The sequence below is a fragment of the Procambarus clarkii genome, chromosome 91 (genome assembly GCF_040958095.1).
Source record: "Procambarus clarkii isolate CNS0578487 chromosome 91, FALCON_Pclarkii_2.0, whole genome shotgun sequence".
Classification (NCBI taxonomy): Eukaryota; Metazoa; Arthropoda; class Malacostraca; order Decapoda; family Cambaridae; genus Procambarus; species Procambarus clarkii.
The window spans coordinates 7334921-7345131 of record NC_091240.1 but is presented as its reverse complement, the minus strand read 5'-3'; positions in this window follow the sequence as shown (position 1 = coordinate 7345131).

Genomic DNA, 10211 nt, shown 5'->3' with positions numbered 1-10211 from the left:
AATAAGCACCAGAGGCGACATGATCCCAACATACAAGATACTAAGGGAAATAGACAAAACAATCTATTTCTTTAGGAAAAGCAATCTAAGGAAGCACAGGTGAAATATGGAAACACAGATAACCCATATAATGGTAAGGAAATAAAATAGCTATGAGATGCAGGGATCCAGAGACATCTAGCCCAAGAGCTAAAGCTCGTTTCCATCGAAATAAGTAGCCAAATACCCAGAAATAAATTGATGAAACAAGTAGCCAATTACTCAGAAATAAATTGATGAAATAAGTAGCCAAATACTCAGAAATAAATTGGTGTTTTTTCCCCCTTTACTGACACTAAAAGAAAAGCAGAAAATCAATTATGAGTTTAAAACACCAATGGTAATGAGACAGCAGCCGTCGTGAGCCCCATGAATGGTGCTAATGGTGTTATCCGTGTTAATAATTCACCTGTCGGGCACTAATGGTCGTGCCAGGGCAGGTGTAATGGAGGTTAATAACATATGAAACAAACATCTTTTGTCACTACTCATTTTCCTCCTTTTCTCTCTCTCTCTCTCTCTCTCTCTCTCTCTCTCTCTCTCTCTCTCTCTCTCTCTCTCTCTCTCTCTCTCTCTCTCTCTCTCTCTCTCTCTCTCTCTGTGTTCTATACACCAGTCTATGTGTACTCACCTTGTTGTGCTTGCGGGGGTTGAGCTCTGGGTCTTTGGTTCCGCCTCTCAACTGAGTATATGTATGCGTGCGGCCGTATGTGTGTGTGTGTGTGTGTGTGTGTGTGTGTGTGTGTGTGCGAGTGTGTGTGTGCGTGTGCGCGTTCACGCTGCAAGAGACGGCTCAGCAGGAACCTTGCTTTAAACAATGACAACATCGACACCGACCACCGTTGGTGAGGATCTAATCAGTGACAAAAACAAATGAGAGAACCATGGCAACAACATCGGGCTCACCATAGCCCGTGCTACTTGACACTTTTTGTTCCTGGTAGCGAATCTTAAACAACAAACAACAGGCAACAGCAGACGCAGCAGAACGAGTAACAGCAACAGCAGCAGCAGACGCAGCAGAACGAGTAACAGCAACAGCAGCAGCAGACGCAGCAGAACGAGTAACAGCAACAGCAGCAGCAGACGCAGCAGAACGAGTAACAGCAACAGCAGCAGCAGTGCGAACAGTATCAGCAGCAGGAGCAGCAGACTGTCACTAAATCAATAAAACAAATTAATCAAGGTCTTTAAAATAGAAGAAAAGTTTCGTCATCCTGCTTGCTACTCAGGTGCTGAGGAATAGGTGGATTATATGTAAGAAAAGGGAATGAAAGAGAGAGAGAGAGAGAGAGAGAGAGAGAGAGAGACAGACAGGTTATCTTGAGATGATTTCGAGGCTTAGCGTCCCGGCGGCCCGGTCCTCGACCAGGCCTCTGTTTTGTTACACACCCGCAGGAAGCAGCCCGTAGCAGCTGTCTAACTCCCAGGTACCTATTTACTGCTAAAGATAACTTCCATAGCAGTATCTTCTATAGAAAGAGGATAACTTCAATGTTTATTCAATACGTGACTTGAGGGAACACTAACTACTGTTACAGATAAAACCTGGAGATATGAGGTTAGAATATGAGTACAAAAAGGCTCTCCCCCATAATCTCCATTACCTTCGGCACAAAATACTGATAAATAAGAATAAATTATTCCTAAACTTACTACTAATACAAGGGCTGTGACGAGGATTCGAGGCTACGTCCGAGATCATCCCAGACGCTGCCTTAATCGACTGAGCTACGACATGGTCAAAAAAGAGTTGAAACCAGAAGTTGTACCTAACTTGGATCCTGTAGCCTCTCCGAGACACAAACCAGGGTTTTACACAACTCCCCCCATGCACTCGAGCTATGTCAATAGGCCGTTCTACCTGTTCGCCTTTACTACAGTTGCTACTATTGTACTTCTACCTCTACTACCTGCTACTATTATCACTGTTGCTGCCAATAATCATTTCTACTGTGTTTAATACTTTTTTTTATTCCTATTTTAATAATACAGTCCCTCATACCACCTGGGACCATTTTCTCTTGCTATAGAATATTTGAAGCGAGGGGGAACATTTGAATATTTGATTTAACTCGAATACCCAGAAATATTACGGGACTCCAGACTGCTCCAGCGCAGTTAGCTCGGTGGGGAAGGAGGCCACAGCAAGGTATATTCTTTGTACATATAACAAAAAAACAAAAATCAATTCTGAAAGTGTTTATCGAGCATTTTTTTTACTTTCTTAGAGGTCTTAATTGTGTTTGCACATAGAAAATTGGACGGTAAAATATTCCAGTTTTCATTGTATGTGTAAACGAAGAAATGCCGACATTTATATATACAGAGATAAATAGACCATTAGGTGAATACATTTAAAAATTGACTTTACCCTGTTCACTATCCAGGGATGAAAGTATTCTTAGAGTGGTTAGTTAGCAATTGTGGTGGCTTCATAACCTTCTAGAAGCTGAGAGGACTTCAGTCCAATACTTAACAAGTCCTTATGCATATATATATATATATATATATATATGTCGTACCTAGTAGCCAGAACTCACTTCTCAGCCTACTATGCAAGGCCCGATTTGCCTAATAAGCCAAGTTTTACTGAATTAATATATTTTCTCAATTTTTTTTCTTATGATATGATAAAGCTACCCATTTCATTATGTATGAGGTCATTTTTTTTTATTGGAGTTAAAATTAACGTAGATATATGATAGAACCTAACCAACCCTACCTAACCTATCTTTATAGGTTAGGTTAGGTTAGGTAGCCGAAAACGTTAGGTTAGGTTAGGTTAGGTAGGTTAGGTAGTCGAAAAAACATTAATTCATGAAAACTAGGCTTATTAGGCAAATCGGGCCTTGCATAGTAGGCTGAGAAGTGAGTTCTGGCTACTAGGTACGACATATATATATATATATATATATATATATATATATATATATATATATATATATATGTTGTTAAATACGACCGAAAAAGTAAGATTAATAATTCTAACACGAATTTTCTCAATATTTCTTATGTTTCTTTTTCGATGGTAACTATCTCCAAAATTCATTTTTATTTCTAGTTTGACGCGATGCTTGAACGCGTTTCGTAATAACGTATTACATTTTCAAAACAAAATGAAAAATTCTCCAGACACAAAGCAGAATGCCTTAAAAGAGACCAACGTCGTCTATGCCTTCAAATGCCCACTTGGGGACTGTAAGCCCCAAAGAACTCAGTATATAGGCAAGACAACAACATCTCTTTCCAGGCGATTAATAATGCATAAGCAACAGGGCTCCATTAAGGAACATATAATCTCTTCCCACAACCAGAGAAGTCTTAACAAACAACACAGAAATCATCGATAGATACAGCGATAGCAAGCGGCTCGACATCTGCGAGGCACTACACATCAAGAAGTCAACACCAGCAATCAACAGCCAATTAATGCACAACTATATTCTACCCACTTCAAGACTCCGCTCCAATATAGAAGCATCAAGAGGAAGTATAGGCCAATTGGCCCTTTGTAGTTACTTCCATCCTTCCCTTTCACTTATCCAATTGATACCCCTTGAACCGTGTTCTGTCTTGTGTTGGTCAAAAGTTTGTTCACCTCATCCAAAACTGTTGCAACTTATCACCTCACTCAAATGCGAGTATAAGACAAGCTGTTTAGCGTTAGAATAAGTAAAACTCTGTTAAGTGTTTTCAGGATACAGTTGTGTGTGTAAACTAAAGTCTTTGAAAATGTAATACGTTATTACGAAACGCGTTCAAGCGTTGCGTCAGACTAGAAATAAAAATGATTTTTTGAGAAATGATTTTTCAATTACCATCAACAGTAAAAAGAAACAAGAAATATTGAGAAAATTCGTGTTAGAATTATTAATCTTACTTTTTCGTCATATTAAACAACATGTTTACAAGAAAGACTGCTACCAATATATATATATATATATATATATATATATATATATATATATATATATATATATATATATATATGTATGTATGTATGTATGTATGTATGTATGTATGTGTGTGTGTGTGTGTGTCACTTGAGTATATATATATTTCCTCCGAAAATCATATCAACCAAGAACACAGGTATATACACAGAGAGGCGTATGTCCCTACCATTTCTCGGTGTATTTCTTTCTGGAGGAATATGTTCTAGGGATTCAAAATAGAAGAGAGGGAGACTTTGATTTCGTTTATATGGATGCTGACTGATCAAGAACTTCATTATTTTTTAACACAAATAAGTTTTGATTCTACAAAAAAATCCCATGTTGCTAATATATTACTTATTTCAAACGCCTTCACGAATACTAACACATTTGAAATTTGACGACAAAATATATATATATATATATATATATATATATATATATATATATATATATATATATATATATATATATATATATATATATATATATGTATATATATATATATATATATATATATATTTATATATATATGTATCTTAGCATAGTTTGATCTTTCTTGCAGACATATGTTACTGAATATGACAGAAACCCCGTCAAACACACACCGAAACTACGACGTTGGTACAACGTTCGAACAAGTTTTAACCACCTCCTAACCAGTTATAACAACCAATATAGCAAGTTGTAACAACGTTCTAGTACGTCATAAACACGTTAAGTCAAGATGTAACAACTTTATTACAAGTTGTAACAAGCGGAAAATAGAGACAGTTTCGGTTTGTGTTTCCAGGGAAGGGTGAAATTAATGATTCTAGCACGAATCTTATCTTTATTTCTTATATATTCCTCTTTACTTGAGAAGGAGGTTTAACAGTTAACTCTCTAAAGTTAATTTTGACAGTTATATATCGTCAGACGCCAAGAGATGCGTTTCACTGATCATGTCATCATTTTCAAAGGCAGACTTCAAGGTTGATATAAGTTGGCTTGACCAACAGAATATGTAACAAAGATGTGATTGAAGTGTTGATTGAGTCCCCTGTGTGTTGCATGAGGCCCTGAAATGTTGCATGAGGCTCCCCCTGTGTTGCATGAGGCCCTGAAATGTTGCATGAGGCCCCCCGTGTTGCATGAGGCCCTAAAATGTTGCATGAGGCCCTGAAATGTTACATGAGGCCCTGAAATGTTGCATGAAGCCCTGAAATGTTGCAGAGGCCCTGAAATGTTGCACGAGGCCCTGAAATGTTGCACGAGGAATCCCTGTGTTGCACGAGGCCCTGAAATGTTGCATGAGCCCCCCCTGTGTTGCATGAGGCCCCCCTGTGTTGCATGAGGCCCCTCAGTGTTGCATGAGACAATATGCCTTTTGCAGTCTCTTTACTTCCTATAGTCTTATAAAGGCTGGGGCAGTGTGTGAGTGCCGGATGTTCTGCATGCGTCTCGAGGAGGATACAATGTACCCGAATATGCGCTGGCTGGTAACACTTGGTTGAGATTGCTTGACATGTAGCGCTTTGATGATGTCTAATCTTCTGCTGTTGTATCTGTCGAATATGTGGGTATTGTTGGTCAGGATATATCTGGCAATGATCTGGTTATGTGTAGAAATGATATCTTCTTTGATGGAGGCATTTTTGTTTGTGTATTCTCAGGTGCCTTGAAGGTCGCTATAAGACTTGGAAAATGACCATTGGGAGGGTTAATGTTTCAACTTCCTCCTCGGGTGAAGAACGTAAGAAATGTAGAGAAGATTCGTGTTAGAATTATTGATCTCACCCTAACTGTCATATCAGTACCTTGCTTCGACAAGGACTGCTGGCTCAAGTACGATTGCTCTCTCTCTCTCTCTCTCTCTCTCTCTCTCTCTCTCTCTCTCTCTCTCTCTCTCTCTCTCTCTCTCTCTCTCTCTCTCTCTCTCTCTCTCTCTCTCTCTCTCCCTCTCCCTCTCTCTCTCCCTCTCTCTCTCCCTCTCTCTCTCCCTCTCTCTCTCTCTCTCTCTCTCTCTCTCTCTCTCTCTCTCTCTCTCTCTCTCTCTCTCTCTCTCTCTCTCTCTCTCTCTCTCTCTCTCTCTCTCTCTCTCTCTCTCTCTCTCTCTCTCTCTCTCTCTCTCTCTCTCTCTCTCTCTCTCTCTCTCTCTCTCTCTCTCTCCGAAAAAAAGGAAAAACTTTACTAACCAGTCAAGGGCATCAGTCAAGGACACCAGTTAAGTAAATTTAAATACTAAATTTAACGTACCTATTTCCCGAAGCCACATTCGCCAGTGAGTTCTAGTAAATATACTCCTTCGGAGTATTTATGTGTGGTATGTGTATGTGCGTACGTGCGTGTGTGTGTGTGTGGTGTGCGTATGTGCGTGCGTGCGTGCGTTGACCATGAGATTGCGGCTCTGGCGTCGAAGCCCTGCATGTAGGGAGTCAAACCATGAAGAGCGTATGACAGACACCGCGCAATTACGCTGCGTATTTTGCGGCCAATAGTCTGTCGAACAATCCTTTTATCACTGGAGATTATCAGCGACAATGCCCTTCCTCTTGTTTAAGATTTCCGGCTAGTAATTCACGCGAGAGATTATAAATTCAAATGACTTCCTGCTGCAAGTTGAGACAGATGATGTCTCAATTCTCTCTCTCTCTCTCTCTCTCTCTCTCTCTCTCTCTCTCTCTCTCTCTCTCTCTCTCTCTCTCTCTCTCTCTCTCTCTCTCTCTCTCTCTCTCTCTCTCTCTCTCTCTCTCTCTCACACACAAAACCTGGGGTTTCATTTATCCCCGCACCAAGCAGTGGCTGACGGCCCTGTGTACACATTTACACCTTTAGTACCCGTGTTTACCTTTCACGTGAAGGAAAATTAATCGGGGTTTCGACCTGCTGACTTTCCGCTATTATGAGCAAAGTCCGTTCCGCTGTGCCACGGTAGGTAGCCCGCTTCTTTATTTTCGTATGAGAGAGAGAGAGAGAGAGAGAGAGAGAGAGAGAGAGAGAGAGAGAGAGAGAGAGAGAGAGTCTAACTACCAAAACACAAAGCTCAAATCCGATAAATCACCGTGTGAATGCTAATTCAATCAGATTCTGTTTGACCAAAGCATACACAACTCCCCTCCCCTCCCCCACCCAATCTTACACCCCCCTACCCATTTACCCCCCCTCTAGTCATTCCCACCCACCCCCATCTCTTCCCCCCTACCCCATCCCTCACTCGTCATCTTCTCCCCCTCTTTCTCCCCCCCTCCCCCTCTCCCCTCTTTAGGTCGGCTCGTTCAATAAGTCAGTAACGATCGGTGACTTTCTTGGGACCTTGATGACAACGGTGGTGCCTTAGTAGTCTTGTGGCTCCTTGTGTCTTTATTGCTTTATTGCTTTTAGCGTGTATTTTGCCTATTTTATTTTGGCTGTGTCTCGTCTTTCTAGTTTATTTTGTATTTCTTGTTTTGTGTTTCCTCCTGTTTTGTATCTTTAATAATGTTTGGTTTCTATATATGTCTCTCTCTCTCTCTCTCTCTCTCTCTCTCTCTCTCTCTCTCTCTCTCTCTCTCTCTCTCTCTCTCTCTCTCTCTCTCTCTCTCTCTCTCTCTCTCTCAAGAGAGAGCCTGGGAATGAATGATTGCTGATGGAGTGAGGTTCTTGAAAAAGGCACCTCTATCATGATGATATTGGTGGTTGAGCGCCTTGTGTTACGGGTGCCAGCTTCTCGTTGTCCACGGAGTTGGGCCAGGTGGGGAACTTTGAGAATATTGGCCTTATACATAATAGTAAGTTTACCGTATTCATGCTCTCAGCATCAGAACACGAATGTTACGAGAATCCAAAGACTGTGAAAAGAGGAAGACAGGCATTCAGGGAAAACCTTGCCGTTTCTCTCTGAATTATTTTAAATATTCCAATTATAAAATTAATTTAGAAAAAAATGTGTTTCATTAAAATCCAGAAGTATAGGGAACTGGAACATGGTTACAGGTTCGTGTCAATAGGCTCAGTGTGTGTGTGTGTACTCACCTAGTTGTGTTTGCGGGGGTTGAGCTCTGGCTCTTTGGTCCCGCCTCTCAACTGTCAATCAACTGGTGTACAGATTCCTGAGCCTACTGGGCTCTGTCATATCTACATTTGAAACTGTGTATGGATTCAGCCTCCACCACATCACTTCTTAGTGCATTCCATTTGTTAACTACCCTGACACTGAAAAAATTCTTTCTAACGTCTCTGTGGCACATCTGGGTACTAAGTTTCCACCTGTGTCCCCTTGTTCGTGTTCCACCCGTGCTGAAGAGTTTGTCTTTGTCCACCATGTCAATTCCCCTGAGAATTTTGTAGGTGGTTATCATGTCTCCCCTTACTCTTCTTTTTTCCAGGGATGTGAGGTTCAGCTCCCTTAGTCTTTCCTCGTAGCTCATTCCTCTCAGTTCCGGGACGTGTCTGGTGGCATACCTCTGAATCTTCTCTAACTTCTTCTTGTGTTTAACTAGGTATGGACTCCAGGCTGGAGCTGCATACTCCAGGATTGGTCTGACATAAGTGGTATACAGGGTCCTGAACGATTCCTTACACAAGTTTCTAAAGGCAGTTCTTATAGTGGCCAGTCTAGCATATGCCGCTGATGATATCCTTTTGATGTGGGTCTCTGGGGACAGGTTCGGTGTGTGTGTGTGTGTGTGCGCACGTGCGTGCATGCGTGTGTCTCCTTACCACATAACCTGCCCCCCCTCGTGCTCTATATGCACTAGAGTTGCCAAAACCCAAAAATAAATTGCTCTTGAAACCACCTGTGTCTTTTACGTAGAGCCATACATCACACCAGCGTGTGCTTATTACCCCCCAAACGTCCTAATATTAACATCTTCGCATCTTAACATGTTGATCATAGAGATATATCACGTGAGGAGGGGCAAGCCGGACATAATGCTATGATTTATGTACGTTAGCGAGTCTCTTTAAGCACTCTGTGCCTGCCTTTCCCAGAAACAATTTTCTCAACAACAAAACAAGCTATAAGCTAAATTTCACAAAATTGTGTGAGAATGTTGGTTGCCACAGTATAGATATCTTTACACTAAAAATAGATAATAATTATATATATAAATTATATATATATATATATATATAAATATGCCATCAGAATATACATGTATATATATATATGTAATGGTACCAGGCAGCAATGTTTTGAAGAGCTGAAGGACTCTTGGGACAAAACTGTTTAAAATATAAATAATTTCTGCTTCCATTTAAAATAATGGAAGCCGAAGCCAGTTAAGGGAGGTTAATGGGAGACTCGAACCCGGTTTGCCTATGACAATCCTATCCCACTTGCCAGTCACCCTGCGAAGTGCGATATATATATATATATATATATATATATATATATATATATATATATATATATATATATATATATACATATATATATATATATATATATATATATATATATATATATATATATATATATATATATATATATATATATATATATATGCTGGTTACTCTGGACTCTTTCTTCCTTCCATAATTATACTGGTGAGTCTCTTCCTTGGTTCTCTGGTGTTCCTCTGTTCCTCTCTCACCACGCTGGCGTAATCACCAAATTTATCACCAAATGCCAGCCCTCGCAAAATGATTATTTTTCCTACCCCACTTTCCTCCTTTTTAATTTCGTCTCATATTTTGCAACTTGTATCGTCCTCCCCTCCCCTCCCTTGCCTCTCCTTCTTCGCATTACTCTCGTAAAAGGACTTGGAATGAGAGAGAGAGAAAGAGAGAGAGAGAGAGAGAGAGAGAGAGAGAGAGAGAGAGAGAGAGAGAGAGAGAGAGAGAGAGAGAGAGAGAGAGAGAGAGAGAGAGGGGGGGGGGAGGGAGACCTCGTTTCAGGTCGGAATACGTCTCATTTGCAAATTACGTCCCTGAAATACCTTTTGTTGATTAGCATTCTAGCTAATTAATTCAGTAATGCTTGGAGATATTTAAGGGCGGAGCAGCGGATCCGTTTTCTCTCTGGATCCTTTAAGAAATTTGATCCTTGGTAACGGGGGTATTTTGGGGAAGAATTAGAGGTGTAGCGATGTAATTGAAGCAAGGAGAGTTGTTAGCTTGAGGGCTGCTTGGAGGTAAGTGGAGGGAGGGAGAGAGAGAGAGAGAGAGAGAGAGAGAGAGAGAGAGAGAGAGAGAGAGAGAGAGAGAGAGAGAGTGTGTGTGTGTGTCTGTTCTCACCTATTTGTGCTTGCGGGGGTTGAGCTTTGGCTC